The following is an 11,350-nucleotide window of genomic DNA, read 5'->3' on the forward strand; positions in this document are numbered from 1 at the left end:
TCATAATTTGTGGGGTGATAAAAAAAACTAAAATATATTTTTAAAAATTGCTTCTTTTTGCTCCAAATGTCTGAAATATTTTCTCTTAAAAATACACATTTATTTAGTTTAAACATTACCGACTGACCATGTTATTAGGATGTGTTGTGATGCATAACTTGTATTTACTTTATTTTTTATAAATGACTTTTGGAGTTGGATAATTTGGATAAATAGGGCATAATGAATGGGTGAAAGTCAAAAATTCATTGCAATGATCTGACAGGCCTGAATGCACAGAGGCACAGACAAATAAATGCATGAGAGACACTTGTCCTTTGATCTGAATGTAGAGTACATAATGGTAGCTATAGTATAGCCACTACCCATTAGTCATGTCACCATCATATATGCTGTTCTTCCTTACACATGCCTTTCATTTCTACAACATTACGAGGAATGAATAAATCCCTCTGCTTTGTGATTCTGTTGTCAACGCACCAGGCCAGACTGAGGCTAGACAGCCTCTAAAACATAACCTCAGGAGCCAGAGGCTTAATATGAAGAACGCATACAGAGGGATAAAGATCATGCATCAAATGATGGTTTGTGAACACATCAAAGGAATGAATCTGTTTTGCAACCTTGAAGGACTCTGGGGAAAAAAATAATTCCAGAGTTTTATACAACAGATCCACTGTCGGGGTTAAAGTTTGACTGTGGGGCCATAGCTACCTCCGCAGATTGCATGACTCTCCTGAATTAGTGGCCCACCTGCAGAACAGGATTCAACAGCTAAGAAAAAGGAAAGGTATCCGTGCCTGCTACCAGCAGAGAAAACAGAGCTGTGTACAGTGCCAACAGATGCAAATTATAGAGGGCTTCACAAGACATGATAAAAGATGAAGTATTCATTTTGTTGTCTGAAACAGAATGAAAAAACAGAAAAAAAACCTCTGACTTCATGAAGTGAAGTAATTCCATATATTTGAGTTCATTTATGTGAATAGATTTAAGTCAAAAATATGTTTACAACATTTATACAGTGAACTATTTACATATTTGAGTTTACAAAGCTAATATTGATATGTTATCATTTTTTTTATATTTTCATGTGACCAAAATAGATTTAATCCACCTCTGTGGTTTTCATGTTTGCCTATCATCTGAGCCTCTGGTTGGCTAACGAATCATTGACAAAGAAATGTTGATGTATATTATATATAATATCACTAACAGTAAAGTGCTGCTGGGAAAGTTATCTGTCCCCATCCTGCAGTTTTTCTTAAGTAGTGATCCATCCACCCTCACATTACATAAATTTGAAACAGGAGGGGTTCTTAAATGGATCCTTGAGGAACTCCCCAAGTAGTTTATGCTTTAAGAAGAAGATCAATCTCCTGTCATAATGTAGAAGTCAAATACATAATGAGAGATCAGTGATGCCAATGTATATGGTGGTAGAAATATTAACAGATACGTTACTTCATCAATACAATTCACTGATATTATACTGCATTTAAAAGGGAAAGTCAGGTTAGAAATCAAATTAACATCATCACCAAATGAGACTTTCAAAAATACTAGTGCTCATTTAGCATAAAAAATGTGTTCATATATTGTATTTTTGTGGTCAACAGGTCCCCTTAAGCCCAAGTGACAACCTCCGTTGTTGAAAAATTAAGCCGGTTTCTCAGGAGGCTAGAGGCCCGCCAGTTCTTTTTCTGACGTTAGGTTGACTGAAAGTTGAATTTCTGCACCTAAAATGAAGTATTGTTCAATCATAGAGTAAATGTACTTCCACCAAAGACTCCTGTCCTTGATGTCTAAAACGCTAAGAGAGTGTATTGATAGAAAAGGAAAAAATCAGCATAAGTAAAACATTATTTTGTTATATTAATCTATGCATTTAAAATATGAAGAAAAAGTTTACATTCAGGATGTTGGTCCAACCTGATGACCACATACTTTTACAGCCTTGAAGATGCTGTTATATAGACACATTAACTATAGCCAGTGGGTGATAAGATACTGTATACTTTACCCAGAAGTAAAAAAAAAGCAAACTGCAAACATTTTCATCTCCAAATGTGTAATTGCTGTTGACATTTAGAGTGTGTAGAATGAGTCTTTGAAGGGCATAAAACAGCTACATAGAATTATGACTAAATCAAACCAATCTTTGGATCAGAGTCGGTTTGTTAAGGACATTTTACTATATTTAGGTATCATGACATTCCAATCTGTAAGCCATATTTTTTTATTATAAGCAGTCCAATGTATTGTCTCTTGACTGTGTCACTTATTGTCATCTCACTTACTCTGTTTTCTGTCGTTGGGACAGAGTGTTTATTCTCTAACAAACACCGGATCAGACTTGATTGGATCAAATGTTGGAGTAACTGTTCTCTGTAATTTCTCTGGAGTAATCTGTTTTCCTGTAGGTGATTTTTGTTTAAATTTTAAATTGACAAAACCTGTTCCAGGCCCTTCAACATGTCCTTTTTATTTAGTTATTCAGGCCAGTTTCTATGTCGAGCTCAATAATCTCTTGAACCCGGGCCGTTCATGAAAGTTAGCATGTTTCTCTCCATACCAACTCTTTTACTGTTCATTTGTAATCTGTGTGTGTCTCAGCTGCAATTCACAGAAGATAGTTGCATACAACACATCACTTTGCAGATCACACTTTAGGATTTTCAGAATATTTGACCTTGAAGTTGCTCATATCTCGCTCGAGAGAGTAACCCTGAGCACTGCCAGAAGTAAAAAGCAGTAGAGCCAAGCCAGAAGTCTAACTGATATCATGCCTTTGTGAAATCAGTACATGGAGAAAGGCGATTGGCTATGTGAGAAATGCAGAGAGTCTGTAATGTCTCAAAGTGAATGAAATTTGGTAAAGGCAATGTCCAGAGCAACTCGACACAAGAAATGTGAAAAGGCTGTTGTGGGAATAATTATCATCACTTAATAACTGTTACTTTGGTGAGTTGTGGCTGGAGAATATTCCGGTCTGCTTGGACTGCTTTCCAATAGCATCATAGCACATGTTTTCACTGTGCAATCTCAACAGGTGAGATTCAAGTTTTGTTGTATTTAAAGAGCACAACCAGTCAGACTTTTGGAAAAAACAACTTCATTTTTTAAGTTAACTGTGAATTGCTGTGGTGATTTCAGAGGTTGTTGTTTTCTCACTGTGAGCTAACCTTAGCTTGCATTACCCTCGTTTGAGGTATAAAGTCAAACTCTTCTGCCAATTATCAAAATGCCCCAAGTAGCTAATTGAAATTTTGCCACTCATTTTTATAAAAACACCTGTGCTCTTCTGTTAAAAACTGTATCTTACTTCCTCATATCCCATTGCCAAAGCTTAGAACTGACTTTAACCTAAAAAAGACTAAGTTGGTTTAGCTCAGATCAGTACCACATTTTCTACTCGTATTTCCGGCACTCATACTGTCTCCAGTAGCATCCATTTTACTTGACCCCTATCATATTCTGTGAATCATAAATCATAAGCTGCAGTTCACTGTGAGTTCACGAGGTCGATTCATACATGAAAACATAATGAGCTCCTGTGATTGACTTCCAGCCGCCTTTTTTTTCTGCAAAAAAAAAAAAGAGGGTGGTGATGCGGTTTCAGCCTCTGCCTGGCACTGCTTGCTCAGGCAATCTCAAGTTTCCCCGTATCATCAGACGTACTGCTATCCAATGCCATGACTGTATTTGTCTTGGACATTGTTCTAGCTTTGATCATAAACTGCAGTAATTACTCTGGGTCTTATCCTTCCCCTCTGGAAACAATGCTAACACTGAGGCCTACAGTATGTGGTGAGGGGATAAATAGCCTGATTAAATGCACCCTTTATGTTTTTTCACCCACAACAGCTCAGCTACCAGCGGATGTGCTAATGAAACAGGGTGTTCTGTAATTGATCCAGATCTCTCTCTGCCTCCTTTCTCTTCCTTCCCTTTCCTTTCATCCTTGCATCTCCAACCACAAATAAATGAGCAGAACCTGAGACTTGACTGCAGGGAATTGTTCATTATGGACTCTGGAAAACAGCAGCAATCAGGGCTAACAACATGGCTGTGTGACTCATTTAAGTCCCTGAATAGTACAGGGCCCACAAACTTAACCCCCCACTTACAACACATACTCAGCACAAAAAGTATGTCCATAGTTGCCTCCCCTCAACAGGAAACAAACATGTTTGAATTCCAAATGCTGCAAGCAGGAATTAGAATTCCTGTCATACTGCACTGTTCACTTCCTGGAAAATCATGGACCTCTGTCTCTGGGAATTAGACATCAGGTTGCATTGGAACCTCAGTGCGGTAACCCAAAAATACGGTGACAGAAATTCCAGAAATTCTCTATTTATAACCATAAATCCTCTAATGATGCGAGATCTAACCCTGTAGTGTGAGAACATGTTTTTTTTAAGGCAAAGGCAACAAGAGAGAGCTCATCTTCAGTAGTTAAGTTTTCCATTTGCAAAATTGGGCTAACTGTAGCTGAACATGGAACATTTTAGGGTATTCCAATACATTCAAGTCCCTCCAAATGTGATAAATGGTTTGGTTGGACTATTCAGATTGGGCGAAAGTCTGTCTGAACAAAACGGGGAAGAAACCCGTCTATTTAAGAAAAAACAATAAAAAAAACTTGCCATCATCCCTTCATTTCACTTTCCCTTGACCCTCACCCTCATCCATTCACCCCTCCATCTCTTCACCCTCATCACTGGGCCCTTAACCAAATCCCCTCATCCCTTGACTCTTTCCATCATCCCTTCATCCCTACCCTCATACCTTCATTCCTCGACCCTTACCATGTTCCCTTCATCTCTCTATCCCTCAACCCTCATCCCTTCATCCCTCAACCCTCACCTCATCCCTTCATCAATTCACCTCTTGACCCTCATCCCTTCATCCCTCAACCCTCACCTCATCCCTTCATCAATTCACCTCTTGACCCTCATCCATTCATCCCTCGTCCCTTAACATAATCCCTTCATCTCTCTATCCTCTACCCTCACCCTGATCCCTTCATCTCTTGACCCTCATCCCTTCATCCTCAACAACTTTATACACTTAATCTATCGACCTGTATACTCTTCTTATTATCAAACCTTCACTTGTAATTTCAATCTCTGCCATGCATATAACAATACATTTTTCTAAATCCACATCTTTCTTGGCGTGGTCTTCGCTAGGGAAACAAGCGATGGTACTGCTGAAAAAGGAGTTTTACATGACCCAGAGGAAGACGGCCTTATAACCTGCCGAAAGCTCAAACTTCCCATGTGTGTCTCATGTAGTTACTGCAACGCCACAAGCTGAGGCATACTCTGATCTAATGTTAAAAATATGAATGGGATTTGACCGTTGGTCCTGGGGTTTGAGCCAAAACCTGAGAGTAGTAATCTAGTGAATGTCATACTTCCCAGGAATTCAAAACCAAATTCCATCCTCATTAGTTTGAGATAACAGCTGAACAATTATTTGGACCACTGGGGTATCTCATAAAGTTTATAAGAACTTTACACCAGCTATAAAACTGTTATTGACAGAGTAAATCCTTGCCAGCAACTTAGTAAGAACTTATTCTGACAGAAAACAAGACTCCATGTGAGTTCAGAATGAGCTCCAGCCCTGCGCTGAATTGTGCAACACTTCTCTGTTCTTTGTTGATTTCTGCAACATTTCTTATTGGAAAACATCTTCAGTATACAGGGAGGGAAATATGCACCCACCAACAGTATCAAATGTGTCTCCCGAGGGAGGTCATTACTTTGTGATGTGGTATGTTGAGATGCCAACGTGCAATGATCCACCTCAAGACGGTTTGTTCCCTGTCTTCTGCTGGTGAACTCTGCTGTTCAACATAAATACTCCTGACATTTCCGGGGCCAGGATTCAACCATGTTCACACAGATCAGTTCTGCCTCTGCCTGTTACCACACAAATACTGAAGAGAAAAATCATGTTCTCATTTCAACAATGAGCTCAGAGAAGAGTTTTGTTTAAAACTTTGAATTCTGTTATCACGCAAATGCATTGCATCTAGACCAAAAGATTACAACGATATAACGCCAAGAATATGATACGTTTGTCTCCATTTTAGCCTCGAAATGGTTACATCACCTTAAAATCAAACCAAAATAGTGAAATATAGAATTTAATATTCTGTTCTTTGTGTTATCAAAAATGCTAATGATGTATGTTACCTGCTATGTGACTATAATCAAGTCTAACTATTATAAAGTACATAAATGGCAATGTTTAATATCGTATATGGAGGCTTAGAATTATAATAAGAATAGTGTATACTTTCATACTTGGATATAAATGTAATACGCTCTGATGTGTTGGTTTCACGTGTAAACAAAAAAAATTATAATCTCAACTTAGGTTTTTAGATTTACATGGCACACTTTCTCTCAAGAAGTGGCCTGTTTTCACATCCAGAAAATATGGGGGCAACATTGTTGTTCTGACTGGATGTTCATGCCATCTGATAAGATTATGTTCATTACTTATTTTCTATTACCCAACTTCTGTCTCTTCCCAATGTTTGGAGGCTTAAATTAACCTTTTAAATTATTTTATCTTTTAGATTGATTTGTTTTTTTTATGCCTTTATTTGAGAGACAGGACATTGGATGGAGTCGGAAATCTGGGAGAGAGAGAGAGAGAGAGAGAGAGAGGGGGGAATGACATGCGGGAAAGGAGCCACAGGCTGGATTTGAACCTGGGCCACCCACTGTACAGAGGACAACTACAGCCTCTGTACATGTGGCATGCAAACTAACCACTAGGCCACTGCCGCCCCTAAATGAGCTTTTTTTGCAAAAGAAAGCTCTTTTATTATACCAAAAATGATGCTTTTGAGAGTGACAGTCAAAGCAACAACATTTTGCTTGATAAAGATTCATTTTCCGGCATGGTGGAACAAAAAAAACAACCAAACTGATTATAAGTATAGCTTAAAAGTACAAATGATGAAAATATAATCCTCTAATAGGTGCTATTATCAAATAAAACAATGGTCATTAGCACCCAAAATCTTAAAAATCTGAACTGTTCACTGTGTGCTCATAACGTTTGGTTAAATGGCTTCAAGCTGCTTCTACATGCTTGTGTTCTTCATATTCTCTGTGGTTTCTGTCAATTTCACACGTTAAAATTAATTTGGATGATCATGTACTTTAAGTTAATTCCCTGGAATGCAATTTTTGTTGACTTTATCTTAAAAAGTTGAGCATTTAGCCAGCTCTGTGCGGTCGGTATCCTGCCTGGGGCTCAGTTTGAGCTTTAGTCATCAGTTGTGTCACAGCCTAAACCTCAACATTATAATATTATCCTGCTTTAGCCCGAGGATAAGACCACCACTGCATGAACACCTCGTCTGTGGCACCCATGCTCTGAAAGTAAAGCAGTATTATCATACAATGTAGACAGATTTTTTTTTTTTTTTAAAGTTCAAAGCTCCTGATTCTTTCCCAGGATCACAGTTTGTTTCCACTGTAACAAACTGTTGAAATAAAAGCTTCTTATGTTGCCTACATCGTTTCACAACACTTCCATTTGGCTTCTTTTTATGTTTAGGCACGTATCAAATTCGACTTTAAAATTCAGGTGTCATCTCATGATATTGAATCTGGGTTAAAAGGGGCCTAAAGGTGCTAGAGTGTTTGTAGTAAATATTATGTAATGTAATCGTAGCCTATTCATTCTGCTGAGATGCTCTGGGAAAAAGGCAGTAAAAGGAACTGGAGTTTAGCATTGCATAGCAGCTCAACTCATTGGCTTATGCTGAAATAAAGTTTTCAACCAAACCATGAGTCTAATTTAGTCCAAACTGAGCACAAAGTAGGACTTTTTTGGTTACCCCTGAACTATTTTATTTTTTGGTCATAAAGTTGTTAATGGATCACACAGTGCTTGATCAAATATTTGCTAAAAGTTTGTCAAAACGCCCAGCAATGAAAAATACAGCCACAGAAACCACATGTATAGATTGTGTAAATGTGTGATAAATTGTGGGCTCATTGTGATGACATACAGTGAGTGTAGTAACCACACACCACCGAAGAAATGACATTTATTCTGATGTATGTGTTGATGAGTTAAATACTGATTGTCCAATATGTCAGCTCTGTATAAATGAAGAATAATACGTTTCTTTTAAACTCAATGGCACTACATCTTTAAGTTTAACCACAATGTTTTTGAAGTAGCAAGGCTCACAACATTGTTCCTTCCTAATTGTAAAACCCTCTGTAAAGATTTGAGTTATGGGAATGTTGCATGACAGTACCATTATGCACTATTACGCACAAAGAAGTTGCTTGCCTTTTATTGAAACTGAGCTCCTTTGTGTGGGTCCAGTTGGTCCAAACAAACTGGTGTTTTTTTTTTTCCCAAGACATTTTGAGAAGGAAATACGGGACTGATGCAGACTCAAGGCCTTACTGAATGGTAACGGGTCAGGCAAGTAACACAGCCATATAGGACAAAAATTGAGCTGCTGATGAGGAGCTATAATTTAATTTCTGTCATTCTTAATTGTGTGATTTAAATCAGTAAGCTGATATTCCTTCAATTGGCATATCTCATTCAAATGTTACCAGCAAATTCAATAGCAGTGATCTGTTAATCACTCAGGATCACATATTTAAGTGAATAGAGTCATACTCTTTCCAGCTGGCTGAGTGGTATGTAAGCTATAGAGCAACCTACGTTTTTACCAAAGACTGTATAAAATAAGGACATATCATCAGTGATGTCATACATTGGTTGCTAAAGCTGTGTTAAAAAGCCAAACACTAGCGGTCACCATATTGTTAATGCTATGCTACTAACTATTGGTCAACCAAGCAACAGGCAAACAGGTGGAGCTAAGGCAGAGCTAAGCATTCTGGCAAACAGTTACTATCCCTCTTTTTGATTAACCACACTTCTAACAATGAAGATTTATGATGAACATTACACATCAATACAACCAAACAAATGTAAAACATATTATACAAATGAAGAAACAGACCATTTTTACCATTGGACCTAATGGGGATTTGTTTGCTTTTGCAGTGAGCCTCATGTAGACAACCGAGGATCTGTTATTTCAACTTCCAAATTTGCTATGTTTTTTGAAACCCGGGGGTAGCTGCTTGATACTAAACAAAATGACACCTATAGCTGTAGATGTTATCACGAACAGACACAGGACTTTCACACAGTAAACTTTGATGTCTGAGACAAAAAGGTCAAAGTTGAGTTATTGAGATGAGTCTCTGACATGTTGAGTCAGCTGCAGCAGCTGGGAATCAAACCCCTCACCTTCCCGTTGAGAGATGACAGACTCTACCACTGAGCCACAGCAACCCCTTAATATAATCCAAACAAAACTCAGTTTTTTGCTTGCAGTCTGTAAGCATTTTTGCTTGAGCATGTAACGTAATGGATTATGTTTTTCAATTGGTCAGGATCTTTATATAAAAACATTCTTGGAAAGCTACGTGTTATTTTCAGTCATGGAAGAGGACATTTTGTCGCCCGAGGAATGGATCTTCTCTTTGTCTATATTTTATCCCCGCTGACCACAGATAGACCACAGACACTTTGTTCACTATTCAGGGCAGAATCATGTCCACAGATGAAGAGTAACTGAAGAACATTACATGCCCAACATGATCACATTGGCCCCAAAAAAACTCCCCAGGGAGGGGATGGGTCAACATGCATTTCAGAAAACCCAAAGACCCCTTTAGTATTTTAGTTTTGCCACAACCACCATGACAAATGTGGTTCTGCACCACAAAAGGGGCCAGCTGAGATTTTACCGAATATTGCAGAAGTTTGATCATGGCATGATTTGAAAAAATACAATTCTTTGGTGTGTTTGTCACGCTGAAAACCATTACTGTTTCATTTGGTTAGACTTTGGGCTTTTTTTCCTGATGTTTTTTAGGCAGTCAGGGTCAATCAGTTGTCTTTTCAAGTAGCAGACCTCCACGAAGTCTAACATCTGCTATGTAAATATGCCTGCCCCACACAGCTCTGCCTCACATCACTCTTCAAGTTGTGGCGTCATCTTGTGCAGTCACAGAAGTCTTCTTTTAAAGTTCTAGCTCACCTTTCCTGACTGCAGCATCATCGCCGCAGCACCGGCATAGTTTTGCATCTATCAAGGTCAACCATCGGAGCTTTTACTTTATTGCTCATCTACGTGAGAGAGCCTTAGCACCTGGCATCCATTAACAGCACATATTGGATTCACACACACAGTCAAACACATTTGTGTAGTCATTGTTGTCATAGATTCCTGCCTTACACGTGGATCTTATTTATGGAGCCAACAGGCCTTTTCATCTTTTATCTCGGGTTTAATTTTCTGTTAGGTCTTTTTGCAAGTGACACATTGTTTGAAACCAGTGGCGTTCCTGGAGGCAACAAGGACTTTGGCTTTGACTTTCACAAGTGAAAACAGAAACCTCTTCACACACAGCATGTAAGAAACTCGAAGGAACTTCCCTGTATTTTTCAACCAGGGTCGATTTTCATGATTGTTGTCGTTCTGACTATGAGTCGTCCAAACTTTTCACTCCCTTACAAAGCATAAAATATCTGTTTCAAGAAAAGGAGTGTCAAAATAATGCATATGATGAAGGAAAGCCACGTGAACCTCCTAAAGCCTTTAAAATAAACTTCTATTCCACATGAATAATTTAAAACACACGTGCAGACAGAAATCTGCCCTGAAGGTTAGCTAATATAGCTAAATGCACTAGGAAATATACTTTTCATCACATGCACAAAACACTTGAATATGCCTATTATGCACATAGCTTCATATATATTCATGCATTGGACACTGTTTAATTACATGTCTCTCAGCAGAAGTAGATTTAATTGAGAGAATGTTTTATTGCGTTGGTAGCTGAAAAAGCTGATGCAGTGTCTCTCTCTCTGTCTCTCTGTCCTGCAGGGGTCAGATTTTGAAAACCTGCACCTGCAAAGCTCAGCACCTGAACTGACCTTCATTCACAATGATCTTTAAGTCAAACAAGAACTTGTGTTTGCTGATTAGAACTGTTATCTTACATTTTTTTCTGAACTGGTGCAGAATTCAAAGCTGGCTATCCAGTTCTAAGTATTACTTTAATCACTTTTTTTAAAAAGCCATTAGGCTAAGAAATGGCCTCTACGGTACTAATTTGTTTCACCAAGTACATTATTGTGTCAAATGCAATGGATTTAGTTCAAAGTTTTCGCTTTTTAGGAGAATGAAGTTCTTAATTTATGTTCTGTCATAAACAAGAGGTTTCCATAGCCCCTTTGTTAGTGTTAGTGAAACAGTCAGAAA

Source organism: Labrus mixtus, chromosome 2 (genome assembly GCF_963584025.1).
Source record: "Labrus mixtus chromosome 2, fLabMix1.1, whole genome shotgun sequence".
In the NCBI taxonomy this organism is placed as follows: Eukaryota; Metazoa; Chordata; class Actinopteri; order Labriformes; family Labridae; genus Labrus; species Labrus mixtus.